This window comes from Canis lupus, chromosome 4, assembly GCF_011100685.1.
Source record: "Canis lupus familiaris isolate Mischka breed German Shepherd chromosome 4, alternate assembly UU_Cfam_GSD_1.0, whole genome shotgun sequence".
Lineage (NCBI taxonomy): Eukaryota > Metazoa > Chordata > Mammalia > Carnivora > Canidae > Canis > Canis lupus.
In genome coordinates, this window is record NC_049225.1 from 88,688,276 (window position 1) to 88,712,876 (window position 24,601).

Here is a 24,601-nt window from a genome sequence, read left to right on the forward strand (position 1 = left end):
AACTATTATTTTCTCTAAATACTAAAGTCTTTTTTTTGTTTTTTTTGTTTGTTTGTTTTTCTAAATACTAAAGTCTTAAAAGCTCATCTGTCTTTTATGAGTTCCTCCACTTTAGACATTCAATATTAAATAAGGAGTATTTAAAGTATTTTGAAATGTGCATTCTCTCTAGCATTTTTAACTGTTAGTTTGTAGCTAGGGAGTGGGAAATAAAAATTTTGCAAAAAAAATGGACTGATGCAGATATTGATCAGATATATCAGAAATAATGAAAAGTTTTGATTTTGGGACATTTAATTTTGCTCTCAAGACAAGTCTTATTTCTAGGCCTGGCCCCTGGTAACTAAAGAAGAAATGTGAACCATGTCCTTAAGCTTCTACAACACATTTCTTGCCATTTTAAGTTCACAGAAAGCTCTGTAAGGAGGCTAGGATGATGGACTTGAGGCAGAGAGCAACATGCACTGGGCTGGGAAGCAAAGGCACCTGCATTTCCTCTTGGTTTTGTTTCTCACTAGGGCAAGTCATCACGCTGCTGAGTTTCTCCTTTTTTCATCTCTCGAAAGGGACAACTGAGGTGGACAATTGCTATGATCCCCCTGGCTTAATTCTACTTCTATAACTTAAGTTGTTAGATGGAACTACTTTTACTTATTTGCACTTCAAATCTTTTGAGTAAGAGATTTAGCAAAATTGCAGGTGACCTGGGATAGTATCCAGAAAAAGGATGATAATGCTTCCCACCGACCTGAATACATACAGATTCAGAAATTAGAAAACATTTAAAATAAAATTTCCAAGGTTTTATATTTTGCAACGGGAATTGGAAAATTGGAATGATTTCTACTTCTGATAGAAACGTTAACAGGTCTACTTCATTCAAATGCATGTGTGTTCCTTCCTTTGCTTGGCTGGAAGCCAGTGAAAGCCTCAAACCATTCTAAATAAGTAAATTGCAAAGTTAGTCTAGTTAAGAGTTGTAAGATCTATTCAGTATTTTATAGCAACATATGTGGTGTTTTATTGGATAGAGACCTTATATTCCAAATGAAGTTATGTTTTTTTTTTTTACCAAATAAAGATGATTTTACTGGATTCAATTCAGATAATAATAACATTTATGAACAAATTCCAAATTTCCTTTGTTTTCTAGTAATCATATACAAATGAGAGTGGGCACAAAACAATTCCATGAATATATTTACTTCTGTCAGAAGCTGTGTTAGCAAGCATACAAGAAAACACTGGAAAATAAACACTGAAAATTGGACTTTTAAGGCATCCATCATAGCTTATGGATTTTATTAAATAAATGCCAAAATAATTAAATTACTGCAAAATTTTAACTAAATGTTTATTATTTATCTTGGCTTAGAATAAAAAATCCTGAAAGTTTATAATATCTCATGTTCCAAAATTAATATATCTGATTTACTAAAATAAAAACATATCACAATGAATTAGGTTTGCATCTGAAACTTGCAGATGGGCTTTGACACTGCGTATGCCTCTTGGAAGCTCTTCTAACTTCTCATAACCTTGGTCCCACGTCTATAAAAAGACCGGGCTGGCGATTTTAGAAGTGTCTTCAAGCTCTGAGAGTTCATGAATCGAGATAACAGCTTGCAAAAAGTACTGAGAGGACTCTGAAACTATTGTTACATGGATTTCAAAGATCTAAGGCAAAAAATTAAAAAAAAAAAGGAGAAGAAAAGAAAATCAGCCAGTAGGTAAGACTGCGTTATTTAGAGCAGGTGACACTGAAAAAGGGGGACTCATAGTGTTTGTCACTCAGGAGGAAGAAAATGATCATTTTGAATCAATAGACGCAAATGTTCTTGGAGTCTCCCAGCTTTTTCTTGGAAAGTGCACGCTAGGAACTCCGAAGAACAGCAGAGGGCGCCACAATCACAACCAAAATAAAAGAAAAATCCAGCGCCAGGAAGTCCCTCGCCTTGCATTTCAGAAGGGAGCCACCGCCAGGTGGGAACAAAACATTTTCTGGATGTATTTGGGAAACTGCCAATAAAAATTATTTACCTTTAGTCTCAGCACGCATTTTCACATCAAAGGCCGTCATTCTCTTTCTTGGGTATCCCCTGGAACGTTTCGTTCACTGTGTGACACCGAATTAGAGAAGCGACTGTGCCAGGTGAGAGCACACCCACGGCAGGTGCGGGGGAGGCAGGTGCACGGAGAATTCCTGGAGGCTGAGGGCTGCTGTGGCTTGGAGACCACAGTCCTTGGGGTGGCCACTCTGTACACTCGAGCCTGTGTGTCACCTGAGGGCACGGGTCTAGGATGCTGGAGCTCATGGGAGGGCAGCATTGGGGGGACTGTGGAAAAGAGCTCCAAAACTAGGGTGTCCGCCCACAAAGCGAGTCAGATGATGAGAAGTTTCCAGGCAATGGCTGCCTGCACTTCATTCGCAGACCTCGGAGACTTAAGAATCTGGCGAGAGGTTGGAGTTGATGACAAAGACTGTGTATAACTGTGCTGTATTAATTACACCTGTCATTGTGTCAAACTGCGTAGAGTCTGATTTACTTCTAAAAAATAAGTATGAGGTTACAAATGCTTTGGAAACACAAGCCCATTATTTCCCAACAACAGGCTATAAGGACTGTGATCCGTCATTAAAACCAAGTAATGATTACAGTTGTTCAAGTAAGTACAAGAATGATTCACGAGTTCGCTAATGGTCACTCTACTGATGCAAAGTGGGCCTCGGTGAGAGCCCGGTTTTCATGTCCACAGTGTATTCATGTGCACACGTGCACAAGTACTTAAGCAGGCACACTTATATGCAGGAAAACAGAGGAGCGGCTTATAGGGCAGTGGACTTCCTCATGTGAGGGCATATCACTCCCCTCTAGTTATTAGTACCCCGGTAACTCCAAGGCTCTTGGGGTAGAGGCCTGGTGTGGAATCCAGCCTCTACCACTTATGTGGCCCTGGGTATCTTACCCCATCTCTGGCTCTCAAGTGGTCCCTGGAAGGGCAGCATCAGCATCAGCAACAGCGACCCCAGGGAACTTGCCTGAATTGCACGTTCTCAGACCCCATCCCAGAAACTCTGGCCCAGCCATCTGTTTGAATGAGCCTGTTAGATGAGTCCTGATGTGCACTAGCATCTGAGAACCACTATTCCATCTTAGTGGGGGTCATTCTTCGACTGCAAAAATAAGACAAATAGCATTGTGGTGAGAAATACCTGAGCTAATACATATCTCCAGTGTTTAGAACAGTACGTGGTACCTACTGAGCAGTAGTTAACTGTTGTCCAATATTACTATATAATTACAATAGAAAAGAGAGTGAGGGGCGCTTGGGTGGCTCGGTTGGTCGAGTGTCTGATTCTTTGCTATCAGCTCAGGTCTCATGAGTTCAAGCCCCACATTAGGCTCCACACTGGGCGTGGGTGTTATTTGGAACACTGATGTTATTTGGAAGCACCCACTAAAACGTGGAACGGAGAAATATCCAGGCTTCATAAGCCAAGGCTTGTAGGACTTCCTAGGGAGGAAAGGCCAATCACGTTGGCTCCTCAGAAAGCAGCCCTATCACTCTCATTCCCTGTGTCTACACCTTCTATCCTAGCATGCTTCCTGAGGGGCATCATTTGGGGTAAGGCTGGCCCACCTCAGACCCCATAGATGATTTTTACTGAGGCAGCTAAAGGAGCTTCATCTAAAATGCCATGTCTTCGTGTCCAAGCCGACTGGTGCTCTGCAGTTCCTCATAACTGAGAAAGTAGAGACTAGCTCATCCAGGTGCTAGACGGGTAAGGCCTTCCCAGACACTTCCAGCTTATGCCCTGGAACCGCAGGAAAGTCAGCCCTGACCTTTTTGGTGGTTGTGAGTGAAGGCTGCGGAATGTCTTTGATCCTGTAAAGTTTAGGGAGTCTTCAAGCCTCGATTTCTCAGTGTGCACTACAGGGGTGGTGGTGGCGGTGGCGCTTTCCTCACAGGGCTGTGAGCACCGCATGAGAGCAGGGATAGAATGGCGACCATTAGAAAGTGCGTTCACCCCTGCTGAGGGATTGACTTCACGTATTCTGGGAGGTGAAGTAAATCACCCAACATCCCACCGGAGCAGGTGACAGAGTTGGTGGCGGGGCTCATCTGACTCTACAATGAATGTGCTCCTGCCCGCATAATGCTTTCTTGAGAGCTGCCCTTTTATGGCAACCTGAGATAGCTTTCCCTTCCGAATTCTAGGAGATGTGGTTCAAGGACCACTATAAAAAAAAAAAAAAAAAAAAAATCCTCACAACAGGAAAGACTGATGCTCATAATCTCAAATATTCATTGAGGGAAAGATATGTCTAGTTGGTAAAATAATATTATGATTTTAATTCATGAAATTACCAAGGATTTCTTACCTTTGGAAATCAACTCACAGTGAGGCTGACTAATCAAGAAGTCACTTACCAAGGGCATCATGCCATGTGTCAGGCCCTATTCAGTGGACGGGAAAGCAAAGTCGAATAACAAGTATCCCCGCCACTAGCAAACACGCTCCGCTAGCCCAGTAGCTTGCGTCTCATAGCATTTACTACTACAGATCCACCAGGTCAGGAGTGCTGAGGCAGGGTTGGTGGTGCAGCATCAGTATTTTCTAAGATCTACTTAGATAACACAAAGCTGCAACCCAGCTTGAGACCATAGGCCTAAGGACCCCATCCAGGTCCTGGGATTCGATCTCTCTTCACTGGCCTTTCTGGGGCCAGGTGTTCCTTCCTGACCAGTTATCCTTCCTGACGGGCAAAAATCAGGAGCCACCACTGGACGCGACAGTGCAATCAAATCCTCAAAAATAAAAGCCTAAGACCAAGAAGAGAGAATTCAGTGGACAGGAAATGGGAAAATCGTAATTGAGTGAAACCCACAGACTTGCCGGGGACTACCAGGGCCCAGGTCTCAGGACGGGTCCTTTGTATGGAGCTCGACCCCAGAGGGAAGGAGGAGAGAAAACAGCACTTGAACTAGAGGAAGGAAAAGGGAGAGAAGGGAGAAGGAGGGTGAGGGAGAGAATTGAAGGTGAGGGAGGCTTACGTTTTTGTGATTAATACAAGGAAGAAGGTAAGTTCAAATGAAGCCAGAGGGAGAGGCATGGGATCCAGGACTGGGGTGTAATGACGGCCCGTGAGGGGAAGGGAGGGTGGGGACGGCCCAGGGCAGGCCCGGCCCGGGCACGACCGCGGGAGAGCAGCCAGGGAAGGCGCGGAGCAGGTGCCAACCAGGGACCCGCACGGGGGACAACGTGGCCTGGGCGGCAGGGCAATGGTCGCGGGGCCCCCGACCCAGGCTGCGGTCACTCCACAAACAGGCAAACGAAGACGTCGTGTTCTGGAAGGAATACAGAACAACCGTGGCACTTGTCTTCACGAGGTTCTCCAGAAGCGGAGCGGAGTTATTTTCACTCTAGAATCCAGCGCGGGGCCAGCTTCGCCTCCACTGCTGTTTAAATGGAAAGGAGGGGAAAGCACACGGGCAGCTGGCGACGTCGGGACGCAGCTCCCTGTCTCCACCACGGCGGGTCGTCAGCCGCCACGAGCCAGGACGGCATCGCGGCGCATCGTCCGTCCTTCTGGAAGGTTCGCTTCCGGGCATCAGAGCTCGCTGGGGTTCGGCGGGGGCGTCTGAGGGTGGAGGCTGCCAGGGTGCGAGCCTGGGGCTGGCGACAGCTCCCAGCCAAGGACATCCTTCCTGCGCCAACTGCTTGACCCCGAGCTAGCCCAGCGCCGTTGGGGCTGCGGCTGTGATGGCTTCAAGACAGCTTCCAGTATTAACGTGCAGTATCTCCTACTAGAGACATTGTTTTCCCTCCATGGACCCTTGTTTTGAAAGACCAGATTCAAAGTGAAGAGAAAAAAAGGCACAATTTCACTTTGTGTGCAGCTTTTCAAACATGTTGAGATCACTCTTGGAAGGAAGTACACAAAAAGCTTAGTAATAATCATAATGATAACGTAATAGGTGGCTTTTAGACTTTAGATGTCCGAACATCCAGATGTTTGGCCTCTGCTGGAGGGATCCCGATGACTGATTGCATTTTCCCAGCCTTCATGCAGCTGCAGGACTTTGTGGGCCCCGAGCCTGAGAGCTGCAACAACGCAACTAGAAATCCAGATTATCGTCCTACCGCCGAGGGCCCCAGTGAGCAACCGGCGTCTGCAGCCCGGATCTAGGCCCACCAGCTCCTGACGCGTCGTCCCTGGCGGCCTTCACTCGGCTACGCGGGGCTGAGCTCCTGCGATGCGGATTCTGGGGCCCGCGATGCCACGGGGGTTGATGACCTGGCCCTTTGTGGAGAATGTCTGCCCACCCCTTGCGTACATCATCTCCTTTCCTTAGTTAATTGGCTTTCTATGAACCTTTACCTTTCAGGAAGGTAAAATAAATCAGTGTTCCTGATATGGGCGTGGACCATACAGGCTTTGAGAAAATGCAAAATAATTTCGGTCTTTGTTCAGAGGTGAGCTCCCTAGAATTTAATGTTTAGGAGGCCGCTGGTTAACTGCTCTTCACCTTGGAAATCACCACACATTCGTTAGGAGAGGAGCGAACTCCAGATGCACAGGTAGACACGTGGCTAAAATGTTCTTCACGGTTTCCATTTTATAATTTTTTAAAAAAGATTTTATCTATTTGTTCATAAGAGACCCAGAGAGAGGCAGAGACCCAGGCAGAGGGAGAAGCAGGCTCCCTGCGGGGAGCCCGATGCAAGAATCGATCCCAGGACTCCGGGGTCACGCCCTGGGTGGAGGGCAGACGCTCCACCACTGAGCCCCTTGGGCATCCCATTTTTATAATTTTAAATAACATAAGCTACAAGAAGTGATGGAGCATCAAAATCACCTCGATATAAAGACTTCAGTCTTATCCAAATTTTACTGTCATAATTATCACTAACGTGCTTATTTAATGACCAGTATTAACTAGACACTTCCACATAGAAAACTAATGAATAAAGAAAACATAAAGAAAATAATGTAGTTACTGTTTTTTCTGTATCATTTCAAATGTAAAGTTCTGTAAAATCTACTTTTTTTTAAATAAATTTTTATTTATTTATGATAGTCACACACAGAGAGAGAGAGAGGCAGAGACACAGGCAGAGGGAGAAGCAGGCTCCATGCACCGGGAGCCCGATGTGGGCTTCGATCCCGGGTCTCCAGGATCGCGCCCTGGGCCAAAGGCAGGCGCTAAACCGCTGCGCCACCCAGGGATCCCCTTTTTTTTTTAATTTTTTAAAATTTATTTATGATAGTCACACAGAGAGAGAGAGAGGCAGAGACCCAGGCAGAGGGAGAAGCAGGCTCCATGCACCGGGAGCCCGATGTGGGACTCGATCCCGGGTCTCCAGGATCGCGCCCTGGGCCAAAGGCAGGCACCAAACTGCTGCGCCACCCAGGGATCCCTGTAAAATCTACTTTTGTATCCTATTATTATCTTATTACTATTTTATCCTATTATTTTATCCTATTATTTTTAAAGAAAAGGTTAATTTAGCTACCTTAGGAGTCATGATTCATAACAAACTTGAATTACTGTTTCCTGAAAAACTTTTAAGTAACATTTAAGTAAACTTAAACTGATCTTTCTTTTTTCATTAGTTGAAAGAAAAAGGAAAAAAAAAAAAAAGCCACAGCAGATCTTTTGTCTACAGATTCTTAGGTTCTCATTTGAATGTGATCTGAGACTCTCTCCTAGTACAGATAGTGCTTCGTCAGGTTTCCTCTCCCCATAAATCCTAAACACTATTCACTATATCAAGTTTCTGGCAGTAGCATTACATTCATGCATGTATACGTCTACGTGTACACGTGTATACAAGCGTGTGTCTGTAAGCGCGCCCGTGTGTGTAGTGCTGGAGACGACGGGTGAATGCCTGCCGGAGCTCCGACTTATCACCGCCTCTGCCTGCCGAGTGCTGGTTGGTTCAGTATCGTGTGGGATCACAAACGCTTGAAGCCGGATCACGGAGCAGCAGGCCCTTTGCCGTTATTACAAGATGAGTCTCCTGTTATCTAGTCTCTAAATTTTATCACCTGTTTAAATCCTCACTCTTCCACGCTAATGCTAAACTCGCCCTGTCCAAAACTTTACTAGCTGGCTAGGGATTGGGATCCCGACGGAAATGAAAATATCTTTTTTTTTTTTTTTAAGTTAGCGAAAGTCATATATTTAGGAAGGGAAGTCTCTATCACATCATTTGTCTTTTTTTTTTTTTTTAAAGATTTTATGTATTTATTCATGAGTGACACACAGAGAGAGAGAGGCAGAGACACAGGCAGAGGGAGAAGCAGGCTCCATGCGGGAAGCCCAACACGGGACTCGATCCCGGGACCCCAGGGTGACGCCCTGGACTGAAGGCGGTGCTAAACCGCTGAGCCACCCAGGGATCCCACATCATTTGTCTTTTAAAAGAGAATCTGTCTGCCGCCCCTGATGCCAACGCCCGTCGGAGACAGAGCCTCATGCACTCCCCCGCCACTTTTTGACTTGTCGTGAGGGTGTTATGCCCCTTTAACAGGTGAGAAAACTGAGGTGTGGGCAGACCGGGTGACTCGCCCAAAGCCTACAGCAGAATCTGGGACCTGATCTCGGGGCTTTGGGCTCCAAGTCCAGCCAACTTCTCATTACCTCACACCCACAAACCTCTCACGGATCTAAACAAAACCAATCTACCCAGAAATTAGGAGGAGTTCGTTCTTTTCGACTTTGATTTTTGACAAAGGTCGACTCGTTATGGAATTACACTTCATTTTCCAACGAAAAACCATCAACAAGGTTATCCTGCATGAAAAAACAAAACAGACAAATCTCTCAACAGGAATTTCTGAATAGATGAGCAGCTTTGCGGCCTTCGTAATAAAAAAAACTTAAGTGGCTGCGATGCAGGATATTTAGGTCAACTGTGAGTTTAAGAGCGGCATCTAAAACGCATCAAACGCGTCTGGGCCACAACAGCGTGGACTAGATCCATGTATTTTTTAACTTGGTGTGGGTGCCAATCCCAGCCCACGACGAAGATTAAGGCAGCACGGGGTGGGCAGCAACTCCTCATTTCACCCACGAAGAAAGAAAGTATGGTGGGGCAAGTGCAGGCTTCACTCGCGGCCAGTTACCGCCACACCCAGTAGTCGGAGGAGACCTGTGCTGCTCCACCGCAGGGTTTACGGCAGGATTCGGCTTTCAGATTAGCTGTGTGTTCACCGAATTTGAAAAGGCATGACCTGTACGGGTGCACAAACGCCAAAGGACAGTCGCAGCATGAGAAGGGCCCCCCCATCTCCAAAAGGAAGAGATCCTTCTGCCGATAGAGTTTACCGTGTCCGTTCACTCCACACGCTCCTGGCTTTCTCAGATTCACAGCAAAACAAAACAAAACCAACACAAATCTAAGTAATTAAACCCTTTTTATTTGTATACCTAAGGACAGCACCCAGTGGTAGATGAGTTAAAAGGGAAACGAGGCATTTCGGTGACATACTTCCACCGGTTAATTTCTGAGTGTTTTCAGTCCGAGTGATAGGATCAGGGGTAAGGAAATGATCATTATGATCTTAGTACAGCATTTTTGAACATCCAAACATTTCCGAGTACCTAAAAACATTCTAATTGTGCTTTATACCTAAGTCTTGAGGTAGATGTGGAAAATTTATATCACGGTGGTGAGAATCCAACAGCGCTTTTCACGTATAAACATCTTTTCATAGCCCTTTCCAGACAGTTTGAAATGAAACATATATTACAAATTAATCTAAAATAAATTACATTTTCTCAATCGCAGCCATTGGCTGTCACCTTACTGAAAACACCCTTCAGCCAAGACTCAGTATCTAGCCACTTGATTTAGTGCTGGCTACCGAGGTTTGATGAAAGCAAGAAAGTGTGAAAACTTAAAACCCTTAAAGCAAATACAGGACATTTTATAGGTGATGAAAATAATTGAGTATAAATCCTGTATTTTATTTCCATCTTTCACAAAATTGTCCTGTCCTAAATAGTCAAGTGTCTTGATTGAGTAGAATTTAATGTTCCAAAAATAATCTATCAAGGCAGAGTTTCCCCATCAGCAGCATATGACTCTCATCACCTTCAAATATTTCTCATTAAATAGGGATTAATCCACGAGGCCCCTACTCCGCTAAGGACCCACTGTAAATATGCAATATTCCAGGGAAAGTTGCTAACATCATTATCAAAGGCACTAATGTCCTAAAGAGCTTAGCGAGTCTGCCTGTATAATGAGTCCATAAAGAATTCTGTTTCCATGGAGGTTGGACAGCCATTCTGCACTGAGGCTCTATTTAAAGTTGAACACTTAAGTTTCTTTCCCTTCAAGAGGCATCTCCTTGCATCGCTTCTTCATTTCATTCAAACACTAAGAAAATCAGATGCAAAAAGTGTTCTCGAGTGCCAGTCACGGGAGAGAAGGAGTCCAACGGTATCTCCAACCTCGAGGGAGGCAGTAGGTGGAAAGATTGGTACCACCTGGTTGGTAGAGAGTACAAAACAGGGAAAGTCATAATTTAGTAAAGACTTCTTAAATGCATCGAGGAAAGTCCTGGGTCAAATTACGAGTGTATTTCGGAGGTGGCACAGGGTTGGAAACAATGGGTCACTCGGAACTGGACTCACCAGTGGGGCTGCTGGGGTTAGACCAGTAGCCCTCTCCAACAGCACTACTCAGGGGTAGGACCCAACACGGCGCTGGGCCACCACTGCGATCTGTCAGGTTCCATGGGAAGACCTGGAGTGTCAAAGGTGTATGTCATTAGGATGGGGGTGGGGGCTGCTTTTTTCATTTTTGTGTTTGTTTGGTAAAGCCAGACTCCTCTGGGAGATTCCTAGTGTACGATAGCAGATAAAAGGGATCCACTAAATGTGGTCTCCCCAGGCATTTCTCAGACCCCTCTGGCAATGGAAGATTTTCACGACCACACTGCTAACTGGCTGGATTGTGCCCTCCCCGCCCCCAAATCCAGATATTGGAAGTCCTAAGCCTCACACGGTGACTATATTTGAAGGTAAGGTCTTCAGTGAGTTTCTAGGGATGCCTCTAACCCGATATACGTGGTGTCCTTATAAGAAGAGTTGAGGATACACACAGAGGGAAGACCAGTGAAGACACAAGGAGAAGGTGGCCATCTGCACGCCAAGGAAAGGGGCCTGAGAAGGAACCACAGCCCTGCTCACACCCGGAGGTCGGACAGACTCTCAACCCCAGAACTATGAGGAGATACGTTTCTTTCTTTCTTTCTTTCTTTCTTTCTTTCTTTCTTTCTTTCTTTCTTTCTTTCTTTCTTTCTTTCTTTCTCTCTCTCTCTCTCTCTCTCTCTCTCTCTCTTTCTTTCTTTCTTTCTTTTTTTTTTTTTTTTAAGATTTTATTTATTTATTCACGAGAGAGAGAGAGAGAGAGGCAGAGACACAGGCAGAGGGAGAAGCAGGCTCCATGCTGGGAGCCTGACGCGGGACTTGATCCCGGGACTCCAGGATCACACCCTGGGCTAAAGGCAGGCGCCAAACCGCTGAGCCACCCAGGGATCCCAGGAAATACGTTTGTATTGTTTAAAACTACTGAGTCTCTGGTATTTTGCCATAGCAGCCGGAGCAAACTAACACACACATCTTAAAGATTTATTGGAACAAAACACTATCTTACGGCAAAAACGTTCCTATAGTTACGGTGTATAGCAGCAGTAAAGGCCCACGTCCTATTTCATGTTTGCATCCCACCCTGTGAGCAGCTACTACTACTACTAGTATGGAACCTCTTGTACGACTGTGAGCTGTGAATTTATTTTTTTATTTTTTCAAGATTTTGTTTGAGAGAGAGAGAGAGAATGAGCTGGGGGAAGGGGGAGAGGGAGAGGGAGAAGCAGACTCCCCTCTGAGCAGGGAGCCCGATGTGGGGCTCCATCCCGGGACCCCGGGATCCTGACCTGAACCAAAGCCACCGCTCAACCAACTGAGCCACCCAGGCGCCCCGTGAGCTCTAAGTTTGGACATACTTCTGCAATTTCTTTTAATTTCGCCAAAGGGTCATTTTTGTTTGTTTTGGGGATTTCTTTTGTTGTTGTTAAGAAAAGCGGAAACATAAAAATGCAAATGTCATGTTTCCATATCTACATTTTGTTTGATCATTTATTTGTTAAATGCCAACTGTGTACCAAGAACTGTGCTACATGATGAGAATACGGAATAAACGAGATAGGTCTGCCGCTTGGGTTTTCGAGTGAGGGGCGAGGAAGAGATGAACAAATATTGGTACAATTTATTATTTATTGTTTAAAATAAATTTATTGAAATTTATTATTTCACTTCAGTTTTGCTAAGTCATATAAATGAAAAATATGGTGGCAGCTGGGCTATAACAATATTTCAGCTTTCACTGAACAAATGCAGGGCATTTTAGATAATGATGCAAATAGAGTCTGCAATCATGGTAAACACTGACATGTTCACATCTGTATCCCATGCAATACGCCTTTTAATATTGAATAAGGCTCACTGATGATTATTATTCGATGGTACGTGTTTATTCAGTTTCTTAATACTATTTGTTCTGAGATCTAGAAACATTAGGCAACAGGATATGCACTTCAATTTAAAATATTTCACTTTACCATTTTTTACATAAAATGAAAGCAGTGGGTCATTATTGTCTGATTTCAGTACCAAGATACGTTTACACAAGAAAATATATGTATTATACCGAAACAGACTATAGAGTGCTATTTCCAAAACTATCCAACAAAATATTGTGCGCATTCAAAGAAATTCTGGGAACCCAGAATCACATATATATGTTGCGTATCTGAATGATAAAAGTCATTTACGACACTAGGAAAGGGAGTCAGGATTGGCAGCTTTGGCTGATAAAATACCATAACAATCAGATACTGTGTTTCAAAATGGGCATGTTGACATTTCTTCATTTATGCAAAATAAAAGTTATTTTTAAGTTGCCTTTTCTCATCCTTTTCACTTCCTTTTCAGTTGGATGCCTCAGCTCCGTTCACAGTTTAATCAAATAATCTTGGCCTCTTTTCACTTGTTGTTTGGCTATTGATCTTCTATCAGAATAGATAAAGCTATTATTTTTCTTTAAAATGACGAGAGTTTTCTAGGAGTATGATACATTAATGTGCATAAATGATCATTTTAATGATGAGATCAGTCGAGACTCTAGTGATAATAGTATTAATGGCTAACGGTCACTGAGTGTTTACTCTGTCAGGCCCTTTGCTGAAATCTTTGCCCTCGTCAGACTTCATCCGCCCAACAGCTCTATCGAGTCCATTCTCTTAGGAGCCTCCTGGTTTTGGTTTGGGCTCTGGGGCTTCGTTTTTGTTTTTTTGAGGAAACTAATTTTAAGGAGAGTAAATGACTAGGACTCTGATTCAGGGGCAGCCCGGGGGGCCAGCGGGTGAGCGCCACCTTCGGCCCAGCGTGTGACCCCAGGGTCCCGGGATCGAGTCCTGCATCAGGCTCCCTGCGTGGAGCCTGCTTCTCCCTCTGCCTGGGTCTCTGCCTCTCTCTGTGTCTCTCATGAAGGAACAAATAAAATCTTAAAAAAAAAAAAAAAAAAACGGTTGTGACCCGGCCGCAGAGTCGGGGCTGCGGGGACCACCGCCCATTGAGCAGCAGGGACTGGGCCGGGAGCACCCCAGCTCCCTGAGGCGCCCAGGAGCATGGTCCTGCCGCCAGCACGCGGGGGTCTAGGAGCGGCGCCCACCTCCCCTGGCTGACGGGGCGGAGGCCACCTGGTCAGAACAAGCGGCGTTTGCTTCTCCTGGTCACAGGCAGCGAGGCCTTCCTGTTCAGAAGTGCAGCCATGGCCCAGACTTGGGGAGGGACGGCGCCCCGAGGGCACGTGCCCGGGGGCCCCCCAGCCTCTGGGGGTTAACGCTGGTGAAGAACAGGGGGACCGTGTACCAAACCCGGTGGGAAAGGCCCTCTTTTATATGTGACGTCCCGACCGCCTCGCCATCACAGCACCCACGGGCCCAAGTGAGCCCCAGGGTGGGACACACCGTGTCGCTGTCCTGATGTCGCTTCTCTCCTCCAGTCGTCCAGTGCCTGCCAGCCACTGGGAAGCTCCCTGATTTTTCACACTGTTTGTGAAAGTTTGTCCAAGCTCATTTAAGCAGATACATGGAAGGTAACCGTGAGCTGAATCATCCACAAACCCACATGCCAGGTGTGAGTGCTGGTGGAGGCGATTTTTCTGCTTTGACTAAAAAAGCGACAAGCACACAGGTGGCAGACATCTGATTATGTGGCCCATAAACAAGCAAACTCAAGAATCATTGGAACGAATTAAACAGGCTTATTTTTAAGTTTTAAATATTTCTGTTCAGTGGTTCGGTCTGTAAGTGACATCATCTGGCTTTCCTTGGGTCTCGTTTACTCTACCTCGAGATTCTGGAATTGGATCAGACGATCGGGAAGGACTTTATTGCTTGTAAATTTGATTCTGTGATTATGAGGTTTTTATTTTAAAAGCAGATCAACTTGAGAAACAAACAAAGAGCCGTAGGACAAGAATCAAGCCTCACTTTTCTTGCTCCACTCGTAGCCTGAAAAAGGGAGGGTGTTTTTCATCTACTTCAATACCCAAAACAATTATCCAATTCAAAATAAAGTGAAAAAATCTATTTTATATCCACAGAAGCCGAATGATTTTAAGTAAATCCCACCAAATACTTCACATTACCACAAATATCTTAGCTTTCTGTTTAAAAATCCTATGACTAATCTCCTGAATGGATTATTTTTCTCCTGAAATTGATTATCGCCGACATCCCAGTGACCTTAGAGGCTGAATAGGGCCTTTGCGGCCCTGCGTTCTAAAATCTCTCAATGGCTACGGCGATACAGTTTCTCAAAGAACTTTGTAGTTAGGTATCATTATATGAATCCACAGTGAAGACGTGGCCCTTAAACAGACCCTAAGTTAAATCCATAAAACACTGAAAATCCATAAAAAATTTAAAAGTCACATCTTACTAGAATATACTACTATATACGACATGATAACTTATGAGAACTTCAGAGTGTGGAGTATTTGCAGTTACCAAATTTCCAAGAGTGTGGATTTCTATTTGGGAAGAGAGGAATTTTAGGATCTAAAAGAGACATCGGCCCTCTTCACTGCGGGAGCCAGGACAACATGCTGCTCTATGCCAGTCCTGAGGGGTTAGGTGGGCTCCCCCAGAATTCACATGCTGAATTTCTAACCCCCAGTGACTCAGAATATATGCCTGTATTTGCAGATAGGGTCTTTAAAGAGGTGATTTATTAAAATGAGGCCCAAGGATGGGCCCCACTACAGGACGACTGGGGTGCTTAGAAGAAGAGAAAATTGGGGCAGAGATGCACAGGGACGGTGATGTGAGGACCCAGGAGAGGCTGGCCTTCTCCAAGCCAAGGCGAGGGGCCTCAGGAGAAACCTACCCTGCCGACGCCTTGCTCTTCTTGGACGTCCAGCCTCCAGGACTGTGAGAAAAACCATTTTTTTGGTTGTTTTTTTAAGGCGTCCCCTAGTCTGTGGTACTTTGTTAAGGTCGCGTAGCAAACCAATGCAATAGTTAATTTTTAACATTTTACTTTAAATGTGGAACAGTAAAATAAGAATGCAGTGAAGAGAAACTGCAAAAAAAAAAAAAAAAATCAATGTGATGTTAACAAACACTATTGAGGCTGCTATGGCATGTCCTAGTCCCACGCCTCAAACACGGTCATCCCCCTTTGTGTGGCCCCCTGCACACCTACTCAGGTGCCCTCAACCACTCACTTGCTACAGCTTTACTTATTATCATTATTATTATTATTATTAACTGCAAGGAGGAGACAGTGCTGTATTCAAGGAGAGGACACAGTGATTACGGGAAATAGCACAGTCGGTTTTCTGTAACTCAAACCTACTGTTACCGAGACAGGGACCTACGCACAGGGGATCAAGGGTCTACTTGTGGAATATTCAGGGATAAAATGCTGGTCATAAAATTTTTAAGTGGCTGATTTCCAAAGTCCGAGCAGAACACTGGCAGGAACCAAGCCGTCCACAGGTGGCCATCGGGTCCACTGCGGTGACGCGCACAGCGAGGCTCTGGGGACCCGGCAGGTACTGGTCGATGTCCGTATCGTTAAGGATCTCACTTTCTCCCGAGGAGGGACATATAGACCTGAAGTCCATCAACACATTTTAAAAAGTATGATTTCAGGCATAGGTAGGTGCAAAGAAAAAAAAACAAACAAACACATGGGAGAGTTCGGAGAACAGCCTGGCGGTGCTGAGAGCGGTGCTAGTTTGGCTGGAGGGCTTCTCCAGGAGACACTTAGGCTGAGACCACAGGGTGAGAGCCAGCTGCACCTCAGGGGAGGAGGAGCAGCCAGTGCAAATGTCCTGGGCTCAGGCCACACTCAGCACGACCAAGCGAGAGAGCGGGAATGGCTGCAAGGCAGTGAGTGGGGTGAAAGTCGGACGTAAGTGGCAGATGAGACCACACGGACGCCCTGGGCCATGCGGAGGAGCATGGATTTTGCCTGAATGGGTCCATTTTAAGCAGAAACTTGACTTGATCTGGCTATGCTCTAAGTCCTCACTCTTGCTGCTGGGTGGAAAAGGGACTGTTTGGGGTCAGGGTAGAGGGAGGGGGTTAGATGACGTCGCCGAGGAGATGGTGAGAAGTACTGAGGCCCAAGGTGGGTTCCGGAGGCAGAGCCAACTGGACGTGTCGATGAGTCGGGTGCGGGTACGAGGGAAAGGTGGGAGCCGGGGAAGCCTTCTGTCCTCCCGACAGCCTCCTTTATCCTGCTTGGGGGAAGATCGCTCTATCAGGCGACGCCTCGCAAGCTTCAAGTCCCCAACACCTGGGGCTTTCATGGATGGAAGGGAGGTGGCCACTCTCTGAGCTGATCAAATGCAGTAAAGTGTCCGCAGTCGTGCTGGCAGACTAACCCCCTGCAGAAACATGGACAGCGGCGAGCATGTTGACCGTCGGGCCTCAGATCTCCGTAGTTAAGTGGATACAATAAGGGGCATTTTCAGAGAAGACAGCCCAAAACAGGAGACATCCCTCTCCCGCCTTGAGCCACACAACCCCGACCCCTCCCTCAATGAGGATTTCCAGCGCCTAAGAATATTTAAAAACTCGGGCTTGCCTACTTCCCTGGGTCCCAAGGTGGAGGATTCTATCCCATTGATAAAGAAAAACCTACACAGAAGAAGACTCGCTCCAGCAGCAATTTCAGGTCTTGTACTTTCCTACCAAAATTAGAACCTCATCGCGGCCCATGATGCTGTTTATCATACACCAGACGCACGTAGCTTTCCGCTAGAAGCTTGCTCGCCAGTCCTTTTACGTAGAGCTGCCCTATGGCCTCAGCCTCTAACCTGCTATCTCCTTTCTGCTAGGAGCTGGGAACGGCTCAAATCCCTTATGACGGCTGGTTTTAGATGCCCACCTGGCCACAATACAGCACTCAGGTATTGTCAGATACGGTGACACAGGTGGGCCTCACCCAAACAGGTGAAGGCCAAAATGAGCAAATACAGATTTCTCAGAAAAGAACGTCTGGAGCGTCAAGTCTGACCTGAATTAGCAGCCTGCTGGCCTGGCCTATGGGTTCAGACTTGCCAACCCCGCAGCGCCACAGGCCGATGCCTTAAAATAAGTCTCTCTTGTCCCCCCTCTCACACGCATGCACACGCACCCCTGTTTCGGTCACGGGTGTCTATAACAGAGTCCCGTGGGTTCCGCTTCTCGGGAGAACCGCGGCTGATACATCCTGAGAACAGTGGGCAGCAGGTGCCCCTCTGAGGAGGCCGGCCCGCCGCAGGCCAGGCCCCAGGCGACCCCGGGGCGCGGCCCCTCCGGGTACAGGGGGCCGCCGACGCCGGCACCCGCTCCTCGCTGAGCTGTCCCCGCCCGGTGTGCAGGACGAGGGCCAAGCACCTGCCTCCTGAGTCTGCCGTGAGGCTGCGGGAGGGCATCGGGCCGCGCACCTGCGGGGTGGGGGCTCAGGCGGCCTCAGGTCCCCCCACCCCGCTCTGCTGTCATGGGCCCTTGCTCCTTCCGGGACCCCTGAGCCTGTGAGCCCCGTCGGCCTCTCCGTGGCAGGAATTGGCTTTTTGTCCTCTGCTCCCCGCGGGCCACGGGAGACGCCCTCCCTCCCGCAGTCCCGCTCAGCCCTGCCCGGGGGCCGCAGGGGAGCCATGGGCACCTGCACCTCTTTCCTGGCGGGGAGAGCCCCTGAGGCCGCGGGGCCGCTGTCGTAGCCACGGCGAGGCGAGGGGGCAGGCCTCTGGGGCCTGCCTTTCCCTCCCGGATACAAGCCCAGGGCGGGACGGCTCTCTCGGCCGCTCCATTCGGCTTCTCCCGCCGCCCGCGCTGCTCTCCCAGGGGCAGCCCAGCCCGCTTGTGCTCCCGCTAAGGGCGCCACGGGCCCGCGCCCACACCCTCAGACCCTCAGCACACCCACGTCTTGTCACTTTGGCGACAGTCGCTCCAGCAGGTGTGAGGCGACACACGTGGTTCTGATTCGCACCCTGATGACGAGTGACGCTGAGCGCTCTTTCATGTACCTGTTGGCCGTTTCTATGTCGGTTTTTCTGGAAAACTATCCAGCGTCTTTTGCCCATCTTAAAATCAGATTGAATTGTGTGAGTCCTTTATGTATTTTGGGATTACGTCATCTGCAAATATTTTGTCCTGTTCAGTAGGTTGCCTTTAAGTTTTGTCGATTGTTTCTTTTCCCGGGCAGAAGCTTTCTAACTTAGTGTAGCAGCCCCGGTCGATTTCGGCTTTTTCCCTTTCTCTTAACCTGCAGTGTGACAGCGCCTCCCGCCCGGCCAACATACTCTGTCGTATTGTGTGTTCAACCCCCTATTGCAATGAAGGTATAAAAATGAATAAGGGGTTATTAAAATGTTTGTTGGAGGCACCCGAGTGGCTCAGCGGTTTGGCGCCGCCTTTGACCCAGGACGTGACCCCGGGGTCCCGGGATCGAGTCCCGCATCGGGTCCCCGCAGGGATCCTGCTTCTCCCTCTGCCTGGGTCTCTGTCTCTCTCTCTGTGTCTCCATGAATAAATAAATAACATTAAAATAAAATAAAATAAAAAAATAAAATAAAATAAAATAAAAAAATAAATAAAATAAAATAAAATAAAATAAAATAAAATAAATAAATAAAATAAAATAAAATAAAATAAAATAAAATAAAATAAAATAAAATGTTTCTTCCTCAATGACGGGCAAAACCCTTCCCCAAATCTTCGTTTCCCTACTGGCCTGGGAAGCAGCTCTCACCAGGACTGACGCGCAGTGGTCAGTAATTAAACAAAACTAAATGAGCCCAGAGAACCTTATGACGGTGACCAAGCGCTGACCACGACGTCCATAAGGAACTACCATGCGTCGCTTGATGCTGCTCGGCTTTCCCACGACCCGCCAACTACCCTCCCGGGCGGCTCACTGCCCTGAACACCGTGCTCCAGACACGTGGGGCACCAGGAGCCGCCCCCGCGGGGGTGCGCGGGAGGGTGCTCGGAGGAGCCTCTGAGACCCGGTGCAGGATCGGGTGGGGCCAGACACGGGCACACACCCTGTGGAGCGGCCGGCCAGGCTGTGCTCCCTCTCCGGCGGCTGCTCGGAGGCCCTGGCCTGGTACCCAGATCCCCGGGCCCCGCATGTGCCACTGCTCCAGGGTCAGCAGTAAGGAGGACGACGTGTGGCTGTGTGCAACAGGCTGGCCCCACGCTGCGGCCCGGGCTCGGCTGTCGGCACGTGGACCCTCCGTGGAGCTCAGGGCCCGCGGCCGGCCACGCGAGCCGGAGGCCAAGGTGTAGTGGAGGCTCCGCCGCCGAGTCCACGCGCTCACTCCAAGGCGGGGTCGGCTGGACCTGGCCATGCAGGCGCTCGGGGCCGACGGGAGGCACTTGGGTCCAACTCCCGCTGTCCTCTGCATTGTGGCTTCTTTTGATTTAAAAAATATTTTTGATTTAAAAAATTAACTTGATCTTTTTGACAGGTTGCAAACTCGCACGTCCTGTAAGTGCAAGAAAACCAAGCTCCACGGCGGAGGGCCTGTCGCACGTCCCCCCTGGCTGCATGGTATCCGCGCCGGCACCGCCCTGCCGCCTGTTCTGAGAGTCCTGAAGACTTCCAGCTGCGCACGCAGATACATATAAATTCCTATTCCCCCCCCTTTTTTTCCCAAAAACGATGGTTGCTCATTAAAAAGCGGATTCATCAGTGCTGAAGGAAGTTCTTCCCAGGTGGAGAAACCGTAAGATCCGTAAGTGGAAGAAACTGTTGGTCCAGAGGAAGAGGGAAACTGGAAGAAAGAGAAGCAGAAAGCGCTGAAGCAGGCCCTGGGGCTCACGTCCTGGTCCCCAGGCCTTAGGGACCCACGGGCAGCTGGGGCTCGAGCACAGCCTGTGGCTCTGCTCCCCGTCTCGGGCTTCCTCGGTGCTTTTAGGTTTCTTTCCTCTCTCTCTCTCTCTCTGTCTCTGTCTCTCTCTCTCGTCTGGCCTGTGTTAATGGAGAAACGGGGAGGAACCTCAGCAATTATCTGGAAAATCAAGTGGAAAGATGCCCGTTGGTCGCCGCGGAGGGTGCAGGCGGATCCAAGGCCAGGACGTCCTGCGAACGAGGGGCCTTCAGGTTTGGGGCCGCGGCACCTCTCTCGGGGGCGCGAGGCCACCTTGCTAGGGGCACAGGCGTGCCCGACGGGGCGCGAACCAGCAGGGCGCTAGGAGGGTCTGTCGGACAGCTCTGAGCTCCCGCACCACCTGAGGCCAAGGCTGGAAGGCTGCGCCCTGGGCAGGACGTGTCCCCAGCCCCGGCCTACGTGCCACCGCCCGGTCCGAGCCCCGTGGCCGAGCGCTGTCACCCATCAGCCGCTGTGCCCGGGAGCAGGCTGCAGCCCCAGGCAGGGGCCCACATCGGGCCCGGGGCTCACGAGGACGCAGCGTGGTCCTGGCCCAGGCCGAGCACGCCCGTGCCGTGACCTCACACGCGAGCCCACTGGCCTGGAAGCCCGCGCGACCCCAGGCCCGGCTCGGTGGCCACACTCACAGGAGGAAGCGGCACCCCGGGGCCGCCCGTGGAACGGTCAGACGGCATCTGAGTCGCCTTCGGGTCCCCTGCCGAGTGCACTGTGCTCCCCGTGGGCTCCGGGGCGGGCCGGGCTCGTGGGTCAGTCCCCAGTGCCGGTGCCTCCCTCCTGGAAGGCCGCGTCCACACCCGGGCCACCGCGCAGACCCCGGACAACACAGCGAGGCAGGCCCGACCAGCGCCCTGGGGGGGACTCGGCCGTCAGGCTCCCAGCCACCGACACGGCCCGGTCCTCAGCCCGCAGCGACAGGACAGCTGTCCCCACAGCCCACGGGGCGGCCGCGTGCCTGTGAACCCGCATCCACCACAGGAGCGGGCAGGGTCGCCGGGTCACGGTCACCGGGTCAGGGTCGCCGGCCCTGCGCTGAGACCCACCGCTTCCCTAGCGTGTCCCCCGTTGGCTGTTACACAACGTGCCCTCTCCACCGTCGCGACTCCCGCGGGGCCTATCTTGTCCCCACCTCCTCTTCCCTTAACGGAGCAAGACGCTCTTGGCTTCTGGACCAGAAAACCACCCAGAGATTTTCAGGGTTGCCGGAGAACCCCCTTCACCTCAAGATTCACTCGTAGTTTAACAATTCCTTCAAACTGCCACCCGTGACGGGGACAACAGATAGCGCCAGAACATCCTAGTGGGTACAGTGACCCCGTACAGCGGCCTGCGTCGTGGGCCTGCTTTAGCTAGAAGACACGCCACTGGGTGGGCGGTCGGGGGAAACACACTGTAAGGTCGTGAACTGAAAAGTATAGATTATATAAAATCATAGATTATCATGAAAACACAGCGTCTTTGGGCTGGATGTTACTCCAGGTTCAAGCTGTGGCTTCCTTTTCTGCTCACCTGTCATATTGATGGCAGAGAGCTGGTGAGCACGCCTCTGAGATCAGTGGGATGGTCGTGTCCATTTGGATCTCCGAATACACGAAACTGTCAGGAAGATGTGTGTTTGGGGGCCCCCGGGGCTCAACAGTTTAGCGCCTGCCTTTGGCCCAGGGCATGACCCCGGGGTCCCGGGATCGAGTCCCGCATCGGGCTCCCTGCATGGAGCCTGCTTCTCCTTCTGCCTGTGTCTCTGCCTCTCTCTCTCTGTGTCTCTCATGAATAAATAAATAAAATCTTAAAAAAAAATGTGTGCTTACTTCTACCTTACAAGCAAAAGCCGTATTTTCTCCCACTTGCCCACTTAGCCCCCAAAATAAAGAACAATGGAATTAAGTGTATTTGCCTCTTAAAAAACACGCATGAGGCGAAACCTTGAGATGATCTTAGTGACCACGCTTCTGTTCGCAGATAAATGAGTGTGACTTGGTCCCCAAGAAAGCCCGGTTTCTTCACATTAGCAATGCTCAAAGGACATGGATTTTGAAGCATTCATCACAGAAACGGTGCCTGGGTGAGAACAGCACCGTCTGGCTCGCGGACCTCTCTTGTCCTGAGTCCCCCGAGGCCTAAGGCTGCGGGCCGCGTCATCCCGCTGCTGCGGCTTCCGACGGCCACCCGCCAGTCCCGGCGTGACACACGAAGGCATCTTTCGCCCGCGTCCCTCTGGCCTGCGAACAGTGACGTAGTTAGAAATATGTCAGCCAAGTTAGAAGAGGGAAGCGCTTGTGTGTCCCCCCCCCCGCCCCGATCTCCCCTCGGAGGCCTCTGGTCCCTCCGGTCCCTGCTGTCGGAGCTGACCCCCGGCCCCGGAGCGCGCCTCTGGACGCCTCTGGACGAGGAGCAGGACAGACACACAGGCCGGCAGGCCGCGGGAGGGGCCGCAGAGGCGGCGGCCCTCCTCTCACCTGTCCGCCGAGTCCTCCAAACGTCTGTCACGTCCCGTGAACAACTCGCGATGAGCCATCACGCTAACAAATGAAGCTAAAAAAAGTTGTCGCCGATTTCCCACAGGAAACGCGCCCTGCTTGCCCCCTCGGCCCCAACGGGAGCCAAACTGTCTCTACGGAGGAAGGACCTTTTGTGTGAGTTTTCACCCGCTCCCCTCCCGCCTCACACCCTGAGGAGGCTGCAAACAATAGCCTGGTTGTTCTGAAGCCCACGACGGCATACAATTGTGTGATCAGCCGCGAGCCTCCTTTCCCAAAGTGGTTGAGAGGAAAGAAATAGGCCTAGTGTCCGCGAAACCAGTCATCGGCTCCCAGTAAGAGACAGGGAAGGCCCGGGACTCTGAGCAAAAACCCTCTTTACTCCGTTCCTAAAGGTCTCGCTCGTGATATTTCCCACCAGGCCTTGCCAATTTCAAGACTCCTTTTGCTTTTTTACTTTATTTATCCGCCTTTAGCAAAGGGACATATCCGTTCTGCTCGTCCACTCTTCTGAACACGCAGTAATAACAAGGACTTATAAAATGCTGATGGCCTCAAAACAAAGCACGTGGCAAACATCTTTTGCTGCTTTCTTTCATATCTTCACGATTTGCCCTCACCTCTGAAGATATCTAGCAGTTATTTCACGTCTCAGCCAGGAGATGTCACTGCAGTTGAATTAAGCAATTAAGAGCACTTGAGATATTCCGGAAAAAGTCTGAGTGTTAAAAAAAAACCTTCTATGAACTGTCACAAATGAGTGGAAAGGCGTTCTGGAGTAAAAGTGGGCTTTGTATACCCAATTCTGCTTTATGGCTAATAGAGGCAACATTTGTCTACACCCCAGATTAAAAGAGAACGCTTATCCCTCCCTCCTTGCTAAATTGCAAATACACTGGAACACAATAGCGTCAGAAACTTACTGATTTATTCATTTGTGTGAATAAAAAACTTTTAGGAAGCGGGGACCTCCTTATAGCTTCCGCTTTTCAGAGAAATAGAAAAAACAATCCTAAAGTTTGTATGGAACTACCAAAGACCTCCAAGAACCAAAGCAAACTCGAGAGACGAGAACAAAACTGGAGGAATCACATTTCCTGATTTCAGACCATACCACAAAGCTGCAGTCATCAAAGTGTCATGGCAGCGGCATAATAACAGACGTACAGACCGACAGAAGGGAACAGAGCACCCAGAAGGAAATGCCTGCATTTATGGTCAATTAATATTTGACTAGGGTGCTAAGAACACTCAGTGCGGAAAAGACAGTCTCCCCAGCAAACGGTGCTGGGAAAACTGCACAGCCACAGGCAGGAAAATGAAACTGGACCCCTACTGACACCACTCACACTAATCAACTCCTTGACATTGATCCTGGCAATGATTCATTGGATTTGACACCAAAAGCAAAGACAATAAAGGAAAAAATAAACAAGTGGGACTACATCGAACTAAAAAGCTTCTGTGTAGCAAAGGAAACCATCACAAAATGAGAAGGCATCGTATGGAATGGGAGAAAACATTGCAAAACACATATCTGATACGGGGCTAATATCCAAAATATACAAGGAACTTGTACAGCTCACTAGCAAAAAACCCAAATAACTCAATTAAAAATGGGCCCAGGTCCTGACTAGACATTTTCCCAAAG

At 48.8% G+C, this 24,601-nt stretch overlaps 1 protein-coding gene and 1 long non-coding RNA gene across 3 annotated transcripts in view; both read right to left on the bottom strand.

Moving 5' to 3' along the window:
• Window positions 1-24,601, bottom strand: part of FBXL7 (F-box and leucine rich repeat protein 7) — a 352,371-nt gene that overhangs the window by 90,748 nt on the left and 237,022 nt on the right. The gene's annotated exons all lie outside the window — the stretch shown is intronic.
• On the bottom strand, window positions 9,593-11,323 carry LOC119876216. Its single transcript, XR_005358699.1, has 2 exons — window positions 10,654-11,323; window positions 9,593-10,506 (listed from the first exon to the last, which is right to left on the bottom strand). It is a non-coding gene; the product is annotated as an uncharacterized LOC119876216 (long non-coding RNA).